General features: G+C 43.0%; 1 protein-coding gene across 2 annotated transcripts in view; it reads right to left on the bottom strand.

Annotated features, from left to right (window-relative positions):
• Positions 1-16,779, bottom strand: part of myo5b (myosin VB) — a 338,678-nt gene that overhangs the window by 235,274 nt on the left and 86,625 nt on the right. The window lies entirely within an intron of this gene.

Raw genomic sequence — 16,779 nt, 5'->3', positions numbered from 1 at the left:
TGACTGGAAGAGATGGAGAAGTGGCAGACGCACTTGGCTGGCTCCGTTGTTGTTCTGTTTTATGTATCTTTAATGTATTATGATTTGTTGATGGTATGTGTGGAATGTAGCGATTAAGATATGATATATGAGACATGAGCGAACCATTACAAAGCAACATTCATCCTGGAATCGTGAAGCATGATTTCTCAATAAAAGAAGTCATACGGCATTTTGTGTGTGTGTGCTGTGTGTATGTGTACCTACTCTGATGTTTGAAGTAACAAGAAAGCAGCCCAACACCTTCCTCCATTTCATTTGAAGAAATGTTGGCGAGAAAGTGCTGACACAAAACAGAGAATGTAGAACTTCACTACTCTCTGCCCCACCAAACAGATCTCTCTTCATTAGTCAGCACTCTCTGCTTTACATTTTCAATCCAGCTGATGATTTCATTAACTTTCTTATTTTATACATACACACATACACATATTATACACAAACTCATGCACACAACATGGACACACACAATTCCCTAGTTTTTCTAATTTTTTCATGAAATGTGGGTGTCACTGGCAAATTTGTTGAACTGAGTGGTTTGCTAGGCCATTTCAGAGGGCAGTTTAGAGTCAACCACATTGCTGTGGGTTTGGAGTCAATTGTAGGCCAGACCAAGGAAAGATGGCAGATTTCCTCCCCTGAAGATATTAGGTTTTTAATGGCAATTGATGATAGTTATCATGGCCACCATTACTGAGATTAACTTTATATTCCAGATTAAATTCAATTAATAAAAATAAATTCCACCAGCTGTCATGGTGGGAATTTGAAACCGTGTGCCCAGAGCATTAGTCTGGGCCTCTGGATTACTAGCCCATTAGTTCTTCAATCACTCCTTTTCTTATCGAGTTCAGGTCACTTTCAAGTCCTCAATTTCATTTATGGAGCACCTGAAAATGATTACTTGCTCATTTCTGGAAAGATTGTAGGGTCTAGTTCAGATGACCTGTGGATATTTAAAGCTTTTTCAAAATCAAATGCTTTACTGCCCTTGGAGTGTGATGGATTTTTGAGCTAGTGTAACTTTAGAATAATAGCTAAATGACACTAAAGTAAAAGCATACTTTGTAGGGCAAGACGACCACTTCACTTGTCAAGCTGACTCTACCCAGAGTCCATGTATGATCACCGATGTATAATATAATGATTGTAGACATTTCCTACTACCACTGCCTGTCAATCCCCAAGGTACATTTAATTTCTTCTCCTACAAAGCACGAAAATAAATCAAGCTGTGTCATTAATATCTCTATAACCCTCCATCACCCCACTCAACAAATATTGATCCAGGTCTCTTTTAAAGATGTCAATTAACTCAATGAACTACTTTTTCTGAGTATTTAGTCCACTGTCCTCGAAGGGGAAACAATGGCCAGAATCTTCTGGTCGGCGAGCGGAGGCAGGCCCTGCTCACCAATGCATAAAATGACGCACGGTGACATCGGCTCGTCACTCAGATCTTCAGTTCAGCAGGCGCGCACCGGAGTCGGCTGCACGCCCGCCAAATTGTCAAAGGCCTATTAAGGCCATTTAAATATCAGTTAAAATAATTAACAGAGCTGCCTGTCCAACCTTAAGGTTGGCGGCAGGTGAAGAGCCCGGGCAGCCTTCACATTTATCATGAAACCTCATCCATGGGAGGGATGAGGTTTCATGAAAGTTTTTAAACTTTAATAAAAAATTTTAATAAAATTCATAGACATGTCCCAGCTCATGTGACATTGTCACACGAGGGGGCATGTCTTAATTTTTTTTCCTTTATTTAGATTTTTAACAATCAAACTGATCTCATTGAAGCAGCTCTATGCCTGCGAAAGAGTGCAGGCCTCGACTCTCCTGTCTCCCCCCCGCCCGCACAAGTAGCGCTCAGAGCTTCCAGGTACGTGTCACACTCGGTGTGCCTTAATTGACCCGCCCACGTAAAATGACGGCACGTAGCCAATCGCGGGTGGCAATTGGCTGCGCCCTCATCTGCGCACACTCCCACCCAGCCTCCCCGACGGAGAGAAAATTCTCCCCAATGCTTTTCTCTAATCTTGCTGATTTACCCAAGCTGTTCTGATGACATCATAAGCTTCAAAAGCGATAGATGAAAAACAAGGTCCGTGAAATTCTTGGGAAGACAGTTTTCCTGAGTAATGGTAATGTGGCCGGATTTAGGACAAAAACAGAAACTTTCTTGAACCCGTCAAAAATAAAGTCACTTTTAGTTGCCACCCATATTACACCTGCTCACAAATGGGGAAGTGTATTATGATACCATGCCACACATTTCATTCATTAGCAGGTGATACGCAAGAATCTCTAGAACCACCTTGCTAGGGACAATGTTGGGCGGGGGTGGGGGGGGGGGGGGGCAGTGGCGGAGGTTGAAATCTCTAAAAATCTCTAAATTCAAGAGCAGATCAACGGTACTGCCAAAATTGGCAGAAGTAGACACCAGACAATTTTTAAAATTCATATGAACCCTCGCTGAGGTCTGTGGGTCCAATTACATTGCAGGAAGATATTGCAGAGAAATTCCTCCCCCAAGCTCGGATGTCAGAATTGCTATGATCGCCTGTCAAATGTACTTTAAACTGGCCTGGCCCTGGGCGGGTGAAGCTTGACTCCACACATCCGCATTGTGATTTTCAGTGCCAAGGCTTCAGCAAGGAATGAAAGAGGCCTATTTGGCCATTAAGCTCTTTGTTTACACAGTATGTATCCAATTTAGCTTCATCATCAAACTAATTTATTTAATTGCAGTTGTTGTCACTAGGTTTATTTAACATAATATTGATATTAATATGTTAGTGGGGGGGTGCAAAAGAAAAACTTTTATTTAGTCTGCTAAATTGGACTGCAGTTTCGTGTGCATCAGCAACCTTCCAGTACCTTGGCAAGTGGCTATGTTTGCATCCAGGCAGCGAGGGTTGGAAAGCCAGACTATTCACTGCAGGCTGATCCTGCCTTCGCCTTCATCAATATTGATACCATTTCTGGCACAGGTGGCAGGGTAACAATCAGAAGCTGCTATCCCAAGATTTTCTTTCACCCGAGCCATTGGCATCAACGCCAGCTGTTATCAGCCAACTCAGCATAAGCTGAATTTTAGTGTGATGTTTGAAATACAACTGCCCAATAAAAAGATATTGGCATTCCCAAGTCTAAACCATAAACACAGCTTTTCCTCAATGCTTGAAAAAGTCATAATTCATCTCTTCCTTGGTAATGACACATGAAGAATAGGATAAGCTATAGGGTTGTAACCAACCACCATTTTTGCTTTGGGGAACAGAACTGCAGTGCACCATTTATGTTACTGTAACATTAGATACAAGTGACACTGGGAAGTGTTACATCGCTGAACCTTGTGTTGCCCAACATGTTTCATGAAGACAGTGACCATTTAACAAAAAACCTTTTTGGTAGACAAAAGTCATGGTTGTATGACCTTGATGAAATGTATAAAAAGAAACACCAGGCAGCAGAAGGATACTGTGACAAATACCTTGTCAGCACTTGAATACTTATTTCTTGGAAATATAAATCTTCTATTCATGGTTTAGTGCTACAGTGGGGTAAATTCTCTCTCTTCTACCCCACCCTATTACACAGATGCTTTGAATTACTGATACGACTACAACAATAATGGCTATGGCTCTCAAATAATGGACTGGAAACGAAATAACTCACATATTCTGCATTCCATAACAAACCATACAGTATATCTTTAGACAAAAGAATGAGGGGGATGATGGGAACAAGAGGAGGCCCATTCAGCCTATCGAGCACTTTCCAAGCCTATGACCACTACCATCTAGAAGGACAAGGGCAGAAGATACATGCGAACACTACCACCTGGATGTTCCCCTCCAAGTCACTCACCATCCTGACTTGGAAATATATCGTCGTTCCTTCACTGTTGCAGGGTCAAAATCCTGGAACTCCCTCCCTAACAGCACTGTGGGTGTACCAATACCAAATGGACTGCAGTGGTTCAAGGCGGCAGCTCACTGCCACCTTCTCAAGGCCAACTAGGGCAATAATTGCTTGCCCAGCCAGCGAAGCCCACATCCCTTGAATTAATTTTTAAAAATTAATTAGATCATGGCTAATCTGTACCTTAATTCCACCTACTGACTAATTCATTTAACATCAGCTGTCACTAGGATTATTTAGTATGCAAGAGCCGAATCCGCTAAATTGGAACACAGTTCCATGGGCACCTGCAGCCTTTCAGTACTTTGCCAAGTGGCCATGTGTGCGCCACATGACAACATATGGTGTATAGACACACTGGTTAAAGAAACTTGCATGCCAAAATAATTATTATTGTTGTAATTTCCTCCACTTGTCTCCTGGAGTTGCTTTTTTTAAAAAATTAATTCACAGGATGTGGGCTTCATTGGCTGGGATGGCATTTATTGCTCATCCCTAGTTGTGCTTGAGAAGGCAGTGGTGAACTGCCTTCTTGAACTGCTGCAGTCCCTGTGGTGTCGGTACACTCGTGCTGGAGGGCAGTTCCATTGTTCTTCAGTTTTTCCACAAAGGGCCAGTATTCACAAATGAGCTGAAATAGAGAGTTGGCAGGCAATTTCATCACAGAGTTACCACAAGTGGGAATGTTGTTAATCTCAGCTGATGGCTATTCCATGCACATTGTCACCATACAATAATCAGGAACCATAAAAATTTAAGAGCACAGAAATTTGCTATCCTGCTCATCATGTGTGCCAGCTGTTTGTGAGAATATTAGAGTATTTTTCCCTTCTCCTCCAACCAAGGATGACAAGGTCAATAGCTGTCAAAGCCAAGATAATCAAACTCAAAAATAGACAGAATCATTCTGAGGTTGTCAGCTATGTATGGCTTTCTAGTGCACTGAGGAGTGCCTTTCCCAACCAGGTGTTCTAAGAGAGCCATTTCAAATAAATTTGCAGAGCACATGTTATAGAATCATTTACAGCAGAAAAGGAGGCCATCTGGCTCATCGAGTCCATGCTGCCTCCCCACACAGCAATCCAGTCAGTCCCACTCATGTGCTTGGTACACATAATCCTGCAAGTTTATTTGCTTCAATTTCCTTTTGAAATCATTGATTGTTTCACCTCTCTAGTGGCAACGAGTTCCAGATCATTCCACTCGCTGCATAAAAAATGTTCTCTCTCTCTCTCTCTCTCAGTCCCCCTGCATCTCTTGCCTAAAATCTCAAATCTGTGTCCCCTGGTCCTTGTACCCTCAGCTAATGGGAACAATTGAAGCCTGTCATAATCTTTTACACCTTGATCAAATCTCCCCTCAATCCAGGGAAAACAACCCCTTTCTAACCATAAAAATTTAAGAGCACAGAAATTTGCTATCCTGCTCATCATGTGTGCCATGAAAACTCAGCATGTCTGGCAGCATCTGTGGAGAGAGAAACAGGACTAAGGTTTTGAAGAAGTCATATGGACTTGAACCGTTAACTCCATTTCTCTCTCCCCAGATGCTACCAAACTTGCTGAGTTTTTCCAGCATTTTCTGTTTTTATTTCAGATTTCCAAACTTTGCAGTATTTCGCCCTTTCTAACCTAACCTTGTAACTAAATTCTCCCCAACCCCGGTCCCCACAAGCATTCTGTTAAATTTCTTCTGCATCATCTCAAGGACCTTCACATCTTTCTTAAAGTCTGGTGAGCAGAACTGGCACAATACTCCAGTTAGGGAACAACCGGAGCTTTATAAAAGGTTCAGCATAACTTCCCAGCTTTTGTACTTAATGCCTCTATTTATGAAGCTTAAGATCCCATAAGCTTCGCTAACCTCTCTCTCAATAAGTCCTACCACCTGTAAAGATCGATGCACATGCGCCCCCATGTCCCTCTGCTCGTCCACACTTCTTCCTCCATCCCTTCTGACAATATGCATCACATTACACTTCTCTATATTAAATTCTATCTGTTACTTGCCTGCGCATTCTAATAACCTATCCATGTCCTGTTGCAGGCAATTTATATCACCGTTTGCCAGTCCTTCAAGTTTGGTACAATCAGCAAATTTTGAAATTTTACTCCACATTCCAAGATCCAAGTCATTTGTATGGCATAAAAAAAGCAATGGTCCTGGCACTGACCCTTGGGCAGCACCACTACGCACAACCCTCCAGTCTGAAAAACAACCATTGGCCACAACTTGCTGCTTTCTGTCCTTAAGCCAATTTTTTATTTAGTTACACACTGGCCCTCCTCTTCCAAGAGCCTCGAATTTGTAACAGCATGTCCTAATTCTATTGTCTCTTGCTCAATTGCTCAATACAGTGATTTAAAAAAACAAGCCTTCACCGAGAAAATGAAAGCCTTATATTTCAAAACTGCAGGTGTGTCCCAGGTATGAGTAATCTGCAGCAGCTTTGATGATATATAGGAACAATGAGTCAGCTGTCTTCTTTTCCCAATGCCTAGTTTATAACGTCATTATACTGTAGGCAACTCTTATCACCTGATCCAGGTGCTGTCCATTTAGGTCATAAGCCTGCAGCATTTAGCCTATAGTAGTTCAGATCATTACTTCACAAATCTGGGGGTAGGGAGGGGCAGATGGTGGGGGTGGGGGTGGGGGTGGGGCAGATGGTGATGCAGTCACGGATTAAGTCAAGCAAATCCCAAAATATCTATCTATCTGTGTCACTTCGGAGCAGTAAGTATGCCAAGTTGCACAGGCATTGGTACATTTACTTTTCTCCATGTCTACAACCACAATTTGGCTTGGGTGGTGGGGCAGGAAGGAATAACCTTCTCCTTCTTTGTAACCTTATTAAATTCTGCCAAGAGGAGCAAAAATCTAGGTCTACAAATCTGCCAGTGAGTTAACACCTTTGGATTTATCAGAATGTATGTTGGACATCAGCTCACTGATGCTGTTCCCTTCGGATTAGAATTAGAATAGGCCCATCATGAAAATAACTACTAATATCACCTGTTACAAAAATAAGTAACTTTCCTGCTTATTTTCCAAGGGCTTGTACAACCTAAAACTTGAATGCTTCCTCACAAACAGCAATTTGTCTCAATTTACTTGGTCAAGCCCTTTCGAAACGTTGGAAATTTGACATGGGATATTGCAACCTTTCCTCTTTTGAAAGAAAACAAGTGAACTGCCTGAATGTTTTTTCATAACTTAAAGAAATTACTAAGGTGAGCAACAAAAGATAATTGAGTCTGGGGAATTTTAAGGGTGGAGGTGTAACCAGAGGGAAAGTCACTCAATTAGTTTAATGAATAAATACAGTGTGATTAGCAAATACATGGATATAGGCCCTCTACTCATTCAGAAAATGGGGACATCTATGCAAGAAAACCAAACTGAGACACATAGGGTGTTGACATTTCAAACTGCTGCAACAGTGTGGGTAAAATGTCAACTTATATTCATGACTTCCTTCACAGTGCCATATCATTAGATTAGGTGCTATAAAACTGAACAGGAGTTTCAGTATTCTCACATGTACCAGCTCCAGTCACAAACCTACGAAGGTAAAAACCAGGAGAGTAGTTCAGTAGTTTTTCACAATCAGCAAAGCCATTTTTTGTGGATGAGAGTGGATCAGAATGGAGAGGCTAAAAAAGCAGTTACTGATGCTGACATGTAGTTCAATGGATACAAACAGCCATCCAAATTTGTGCCTGATTCACTATTCTTAAGAGATGAGCCAAGGGATGGGGAATATCAATTCAAGCTCAATTCCTTAAAAGCCTGTAAGCGATTCAGAATCTTCAGATTGTGCTCAGCTGCCTCAGATCCAGTTGAGTTTTGTCCTCTCTAGCCGGAGAGCTTATGAGGCATTTTGTACAATTCTGACTGGCACTTAAATCATTTTCTTGTAGCTTAGTCACATCCACAACAGCATTTACCGAATAAAAAAGGGGAAGAGGCTATTTTTTCATTCCTGGTGACCAATGCTTTGTTCGTAGCAAGTTTAGGAACACTAATGATTTTACAAAGCATTAATAACCTGTTTCACAAAACAGCTTTCACCTACATCTCACACAGACTGCGGCAGATATGTACTGTGGCATTTAGTAGACCACTGTTCAGTACTCATCTAGACAAATGATGGAGAGGATATCACAAATGCTTCATTTATTTCCTAAGATAAGAAGAATCACAGAATTGTTACAGCGCAGGAGGAGGCCATTCAGCCCATTGTGTCTGCACCAGCACTCCAAATGAGCATTATGCCTCAGTGCCATTCTCCTGCCTTTTCCCCATAACTTTGCACATTGTTTCCATTTAAATAATGATCTAATGCCCTCTTGAATGCCTCGATTAAACCTGCCTCCACCACACTTCCAGGTAGTGCATTCCAGACTCGAACCACTCACTCTGTGAAAAAGTTTTTTCTCATATCACATTTGCTTCTTTTGAAAATCACTTTAAATCTGTGCCCTCTCGTTCTTGATCCTTTTTATGCGTGGGAACAGCTTCTCCCTATCTACTCTATCCAAGCCCCTCCTGATTTTGAGTACCTCTATCAAATTTCCACTTAGCCTTCTTCTCTCCAAGGAGAACAGTCCTAACCTTTCCAATCTATCCTCATATCTGCAGTTTCTCATTCCTGGAACCATTTTTGTGAACCTCTTTTGCACTCTCTCCAATGCATTCACATCCTTCCTAAAGTGTGGTGCCAGAACTGTGCACAATACTCCAGCTGAGGTTTAACTAGTGTACTATACAAGTTCAGCATAACCTCCTTGCTGTTGTACTCTATGCCCTTATTGATAAAGCCTAGGATACTGTATGCTTTATTAACTGCTCTCACCACCTGTCCCACCATCTTTAATGACTCAGACACATATACACCCAAGCCCCTCTGTTCCTGCACATCCTTTAGAATAGTATCCCTTATTTTATGTTGTCTCTCCATGCTCCTCCTACCACATTGAATCACCTCACACTTCTGTGCATTGAACATCATCTGCCACATATCTGCCCGTTCCACAAATTTGTCTATGCCTTTTTGAAGTTCTAAACTATCCTCCTCACAAGATCTGTATCACCTGCAAACTTTGAAATTGTCCCCTGCACACCAAGATCTAGATCATTAATGCATATCAAGAAAAACAAGGATCCCAATACCGACTCCACTACAAACCTTCCTCCAGCCCGAAAAATATCCTTTAATCATTACTCACTGTTCCCTATTACTCAGCCAATTTTGTATGCACGTTGCTACTTCCCTTTTATTCCAAGAGCTAAAACTTTTCTCACAAGTCATTCATGTGGCACTGTATCAAACGCCTTTTGAAAGTCCACGTAAACCACATCAACAGCATTGGCCGCATCAATCCTTTCTGCTGCCTCTTCAAAAAACTCCAACAAATTAGTTAAACATGATATTCCCTTAAGAAATCCATGCTGGCTCTTCCTTATCAACCCACATTCTTCCATGTGGCTATTAATTCTATCCTGAATAAATGTTTCTAGTTTCCACTGCCTCCCCAGAAAGAAGTTTATTTTTTATTATTGCAGCAGAAGTGAAATTTGTGTGGGGAAAGGGAGTGCTAGTGATGTCAAAATGAAAGCTGTGAAACTAACCAGGAACATGACTAACAACTGGGGCTTAATATTATGCTCCCCACCGGCGGATTTGCAGGCGTGGGTTGGGGGTGGGGGGAGTGCTCACTAAATTACCCAGATCACCTCCCCACCACCCTCCCACCTCAGCCAACCAGTCTGCAATTTAATGTGGGACGGGCAAAGCCTAGGCCTTGCCCCAATTGAGGCCCATAAGTGGGCAACTAATGACCACTTAAGCACTGATTCCTATCCGGCCTCAATTTTCAGGCTGGCAGAGGGGTTCAGGAGCAGGAGGGAGCCAAGAAAGTCACCCTGCTCAGGCCCTGTGAGGGAAGCAGGGGGCATGCTTCCTTCAAAGGCCTTCTTTCCACATCAGGCACATTCCCTCCTACAAGGTCTGCTCCCTGTAGGTGCTCCCCACCCAACCCCTCGGTCTCTTCATCAAAACCCCCATGCCCCTTGGGCCTCACCTTCCCTCCCCAACCATGAGACAACCCACATTTACCTGATCCTGGGCTCCGGGACTTGGAATCTGGGTTGACTTGTAGTCCCAGTCCTGGCCAATGCACTGCAGGGACTACAGAGCTCAGATGTTTGAGGTGGGACTTACTCCCAAGTTGATTTTTTAAAATTCTTTCACAGGTCATGGGCATCGCTGGCTAGGCCAGCATTGTTATTGTTCACCCCTAACCACCCTCGAGAAGGTGGTGGTGAGCTGCCCTCTTAAACCGCTGCCGTCCATGTTGTGTAGGCACACCTACAGTGGGAGTTCCAAGATTTTGACCCAGCGACAGTGAAGGAATAGTGATATAGTTCCAAGTCAGCATGGTGTGCAGCTTGGAGGAGAACTTGCAGGTGGTGATATTCGCATACATCCTTCTACCCTTGTCCTTCTAGGTGGTAGAGATAATGGGTTTGTAAGGGTTTGTCAAAGGAGGCTTGGTGAGTTGCTACAGTGCATCTTGTACATTGTACATACTGCTGCCACTGTGCATCGATGATGGAGGGAGTGGAAGTTGAAGATGGTGGATGGGGTGCCAATCAAGCACACCGCTTCATCCTGGATGGTGTTGAGCTTCTTGAGTGTTGTTGGAGCTGTACTCATCAAGGCAAGTGGGGAGTATTCCATCACACTTCTGACTTGTGCCTCGTAGAGGGCGGACAGGCTTTGGGGAGTCAGGAGGCGAATTACTCTCTGCAGAATTCCCAGTCTCGAATCTGGTCTTGTAGCCACAGCATTTATATTGTTAGTCCAGTTCAGTTTCTGGTCAATGGTAACCTCCAGTACGTTTTGGTGAATAGAGCAATGGAGCTCCTGCAGTGAGGCCCTGGGACTGAGATGATTGACCTCCAACAACCACAACCATCTTCAACAAGTGGAGAGTTTTCCCTCCCGATTTCCATTGACTCCAAATTTGTTAATGCTCCTCGATGCCATACTTCAGTTCAGCTCATTTGTCCATATTTGTACTAAGGCTATAATGAGGTCAGGAACTGGGCCTGGAGGAATCCAAACTAAGCATTGTGAGCAAGTTATTGCTGAGTAAATGCCACTCGATAGCATCATCAACCATCCCTTCCATCTCTTTGCTGATGATCGGGAGTGGACTGATGAGACGGTAATTAGCTGGGTTGGATTTGTCCTGCTTTTTGTGGACAGGACATATCTGGGCAGTTTTCCACATTGCCAGGTAGATGTCAGTGTTGCAGCTGTACTGGAACAGCTTGGTTAAGGGCGTAGCTAGTTCTGGAGCACAAGTCTTCAGTACTCCTGCCGGAATATGGTCAAGGCCCATAGCCTTTGCATATCCAATGCCTTTAGCCATTTCTTGCTATCACATGGAGTGAATCAAATTGGCTGAAGACTGGCATTTCTGATGCTAGGGACCTCAGGAGGGGGCTGAGATGGATCATCCACTGGCACTTCTGGCTGAAGATGGTTGCAAATGCTTCAACCTTGTCTTAAGCACTGATGTGCTGGGCTCCTCCATCATTGAGGACAGAGATAATTGTGGGGCCTCCTCCTCCTGTGAGTTGTTTAATTGTTCACCACCATTCACAACTGAATATGGCAGGACTGCAGAGCTTAGATCTGATCCGTTGGTTGTGGCATCTGTGAGCTCTGTCTATTGTATGCTACTTTCACTGTTTCACATGTAAGTAATCCTGTGTTGTAGCTTCACCAGGTTGACACCTCATTTTTATGTATGCCTGGTACTGCTCCGGGCCTCCCCTCCTGCTCTCTTCATTGACCCAGGGTTGATCCCCTGGTGCGATTGCAATGGTAGAGTGGGGGTTATGCCAGGCCATGTGGTTGAGTACAATTCTGCTACTGCTGATGGCCTAGAGTGCCTCATGGATGCACAAGATCTGTTCAAAATCTATCCCATTTAGGACAGTGGTAGCGAAGGACAACAAGATATACATTATCCTCACTGTGAAGACAGGACTTGATCCCCAGCCAATTAATGCTCCTTGGGCCATTATGTGGCAGCAGGATAGCTGGTATCAGTGGGGGATATGTTCCCCGCTGGGGGATAGAAACTTCACCATCTGAAAAATTCTACCTGTGAATATAGTCAGTCAGTCAAGATTATGCTTTGTATTTCACATTTAAAAAGAAAATGAAAATACCTCAAAATGCAATACCTCAGCAAAAGGCAGTGATGTGTATTTGTGTAGATTCCACCTACTTTTAATGATTTAAACTCCTCACTCTCTGAATGCTTCACTAATCTTTAATGTATTAGTGCTTTAATAAGCATGCAAATGTCAGTGGAGCATTCTTGGCTATTTAAAAGTATGTTGTAACATACCAACATCTTAAGCAGTGCTGCTGACTCGGCCAATTCAGTCAATCAAGCCAATACAATGATCGGCTGACAATACATTCAGAATCAAGCCTGTGCCAATTCTGCAATTCAATCAATAGTAATTATAAAAAAGAATAAAAGGGACAAACAAATGGAAATTGTTGGATTGACTTGAAATTAAACAAGATCTTACACTCGTCCGTTTCAATCTCTTCAAGAAAGTTGGCCAACGCCATCACCATCACAAGAGGACTTTGAAATGATATATGAGTACTTTATTAACTCTTGGAGAAATCATTGTTGGAAACAAAAACACACTAGAAAGCATCTTTAATGCAGTCGTAATAATAGTAACAACAATGGCAAATCCCAGTATGGCAGTTTAGAATTTATATTCAATTAACGAAAGCTAGTCCAGAAACTGTAAAACTATCATTGATTGTCATAAAAACCCATCTGGCTCACTAATGAGCTTTAGGAAAGGAAATTTGCTATTCTACATGGGATTCCAGCTCCATAAAAATATGGTTGACTCCTAATTATCCTCTGAAATGGACAAGCAAGCCATTCAGTTCAAGGGCAATTAGGGATGGACAACAAATGTTGGCCTAGCCAGCAAAGTCCTCATTCCATGAAAGAGTAATTTTTTTAAAAACTTACATTTTTATAGCGCATTTAACTTGGAAAAATATTTCCACTGATTGGAGGCATAATAAAAGAAGAGTATGCCAAGACAAAGGATATAGTAGGAGGGCAGATCAAAAGGTTGTTCAAAGTAGTAAGTTTAAAAGGAAGGTCTTAAAAAGAGGAGAGAGAGGCAGAAGACCAGAGGTATTTCAGGGAGGGATTTCAACAGGGCAAGACCAAGCTGGCTGAAAGAATGGTTGTTAACCATAGGACTACGGGTGGGGGGGTGGTGTGCAAGAAGTTGGAGTCAGAGGAAAAGGCAGATAAAGGGGCAGATTATGCAGTGGGGAATTGTAGAAATGGTGCAGGTTACACTGAGAGGGAAGGCCAAGGTCATGAAGGGTTTTAAACATAAGTATGTACATTTTAAATTTGTGGCAATGGGGGTTCAGCAGCCAATAAATGGAGAGGTAGATGAGTGGGACTTGGGTAGGGTACATTGAATGAAGCTTGGATCAGTTGATTGAACAGGCAGTGAATGAGAGATTGGTCAGGAGAGTATTGGAATAGTTGAATCTGGAGGTGAAGGGAGTGTGAATTTTTTTAATTCATTTTTTTTTAACCAGATGTGGGCTTTGCTGACTAGGCCAGCATTTATTGCTCATCCCTAACTGCACTTGAGAAGGTGGTGGTGAGCTGTCTTCTTGAACTGCTGCAGTTCATGTGGTGTAGGTACACCAACAGTGCTGTTAGGGAGTTCCAGGATTTTGACCCAGCGACAGTGAAGGAATGACAATATATTTCCAAGTCAGGATGGTGAGTGGCTTGGAGGGGAACTTCCAGGTGATGGTGTTCCCATGTATTTGCTGCCCTTGTTGTTTCCAGATGTAGTGAATGTGGGTTTGGATGGTACTGCCTAAGGAGCCTTGGTGAGTTTCCGCGTGCATCTTGTAGACGGTAAACACTGCTGCCAATGTGCGTCAGTGGTGGAGGGGGTGAATGTTTGTGGAAGGGGTGCCAATCAAGTGAGCCACTTTGTCCTGGATGGTGTTAAACTTCTTGAGTGTTGTTGGAGCAGCACTCATCCAGGCAAGTGGAGAGTATTCCATCACACTCCTGACTTGTGCCTTTTAAATGGTGGACGGGCTTTGGGGAGTTGGGAGGTGAGTTACTCGCCACAGGATTGCCAGCATTTCACCTGCTCTTGTAGCCACAGTACTTATATGGCTAGACTAGTTCAGTTTCTGGTTAATGGTAACCCCCATGAAGTTGATAGTGGGGGATTCAAGGATAATAATACCCTTGAATGTCAAGGGGCGATGATTAGATTCTCTCATGTCGGAGATGGTCATTGCTTGGCACCCGTGTGACACAAATGTTACTTGCCACTTGTCAGCCCAAGCCTGGATATTATCCAGGTCTTGCTGCATTTGGACGTGGGCTGCTTCAGTATCTGAGGAGTCGCGAATGGTGCTGAACATTGTGCAAACATCAGCAAACATCCCCACTTCTGACCTTATGATGGAAGGAAGGTAATTGATGAAGCAGCTGAAGATGTTGGGCCTAGGACAATACCCTGAGGAACTCCTAAAGTAACGTCCTGGAACTGAGATGATTGACCTCCAATGAGGATTTCAGAATAACACAGCGGATACAGAGGCCGAGACAGATGATGTTACAGGGGTGAAGTAGGAGGTCTTTATGACAGGATGGATATGGGGTAGATGCGCAATCAGGATCAAATAGTTCTTCAAGCATGCAGTTTGGTTCAAGTGGAGACTATGACTTAAGGCGGGCAGGGGTTGGGAAAACTTAAATAATTCAAGTCATCCTAAAGAGCACAGAATTTGTGGCAAGGGCTAACGTCTTCACAATGTTTAGATGGAAGAGACTTCAGCTCAAGCCTTCCCTCCTGACACAGATTCTATGCCCCCACCTCCTCCCCTCAACCCATGCTGCCTCCCAAGGCACAATCTTCTGCTTTCACTGGTGGCGAGCTTGGAGGCAGGAAGGGCATGTAACTAGGAGGGATGATGGCGTACCGGAACCGAGAAAGAGTCAGCCAGCAGGCGAGACCCCCAATGCTTCAACAAGGTTTCGCCCCCAGACTCCAGCTCTCCCAGAAATTCAGCCCAGTTTCTCTTCTATCCTCAACAACTCCTAACTGACTTCTACCCGCTAATTAAAGAGAAGAACAAATTTAGTTGAAATCATATTCAAATAGTTTGCTCATTCAATGGGCACCTCATCTCACTGTATAAGGAAAGAATGTACAACTGCATGGATTATACGCTTAATGACTCCTGTGGGTTTCAATTATATACCAGATTTGGCATAGCATGATTAGTACTAAAGCACACCCTCGATATTACTCAATTACTGGCACCAACCGATACTCATTAACTGAGGAACGAACACATTAAGACAAAGCCTGACAAGTTGTTCATGGAGCAGAGTATCAACATATTACTAATAAGGGTATTAAGCAAATCTTAATCAAGGAGTGGGGTCAGTTCCATGTCAGCTTAAGCTCTCCAACAGAAAGCCAACTCCTTCACTGAAAAACATTAATTGTTGAGAGATAAAAGCAAAGCTAAAAGCAAAATACTGAGGATACTGGAAACCTGAAACAAAAACAGAAAATGCTGGAAAAACTCAGCAGGTCTAACAGCATCTGGGGAGAGAAAAACACAGTTAAACTCTCTGAAGTGGAGTTAACTGTTTTTCTCTCCACAGATGATGTTTGACCTGCTGAGGTTTTCCAACATTTTCTGTTTTTCTTTAATTGTTGAGAGACTGGTTGATCTCTCGTGGTATCCCATAGAAACAAAAGTATGCCTCACTTCTTGCAACTGTGTTCTGATTTTGTTCCATTCTTCAATTAAGGCTGACTGGAGGTGTATTAACTGCTGTAGATAAGGGAGAAACTTGAGTAAACACTCAGGCTAAGAATAAGAATGGATAGATGAAAGGTAGAAAAGACTTGCATTTTATACCTTTCGTGATCTCAGGAAGTCCTAAAGAGCTTCACCGCCAATATAGATTTTTCCCCCTTAACGGGATGTGATCATTAGTCTCTCATCTCTAGTTGCCCTGACAAGGCGATGATAAAACAGAGTTTCCTGCTAGGCCATTGCAGGGGGCAGTGCCAACTCAATCTCAATGGTGAGAATCTAAAGTCATATAGGGCCAGACTGGTAAAGACAGCAATTTTTGGTATCACAGTGTAGCAGGAAGCCATTCGGCCTATCAAGTCTGCACTGGCTCTCTGAAAGAGTATTCCACCTAGTCCCTGTAACCTTGCACATTCTCTATTTTCAGGCAGCAATCCAATTCCCTTTTGAATGCCTCAATCAAACCTGCCTCTAGCACCCTTTCAGGAAGTTTGTTCCAGACTCCAACCATCCTGTGGGTGAAAAACCTTTTCCTCACATCACATTTACTCCTTTTGCCAATTATTTTGAATCTTGCCCTCTAGTTCTTGATGTCCTCTTGAGTGGGAACAGTTTCTCACTATTTATCCTGTCCATACCCCTCGGATCTTGAATACCTCTATCAAGTCTCCTCAAAGCCTTCTTTTCTCCACGAAAAATAGTCCCACCCTTTCCAATCTATTCTCATTGCTACAGTTCTTCATCCTGGGAATCATTCTTGTGAATCTCCTCTGTATTCTTTCCAATGCCTTCACGTCCTTCCTTAAGTTTGGTGCTCAGAACTGGATGCAGTACTCCAGATGAAGCCTAAGTAGTGTCTTATACAA

The sequence above is a fragment of the Carcharodon carcharias genome, chromosome 1, assembly GCF_017639515.1.
Source record: "Carcharodon carcharias isolate sCarCar2 chromosome 1, sCarCar2.pri, whole genome shotgun sequence".
NCBI lineage: Eukaryota > Metazoa > Chordata > Chondrichthyes > Lamniformes > Lamnidae > Carcharodon > Carcharodon carcharias.
Note: the sequence above shows the minus strand (reverse complement) of the source record. Positions and strands in the feature narration are given on the sequence as shown.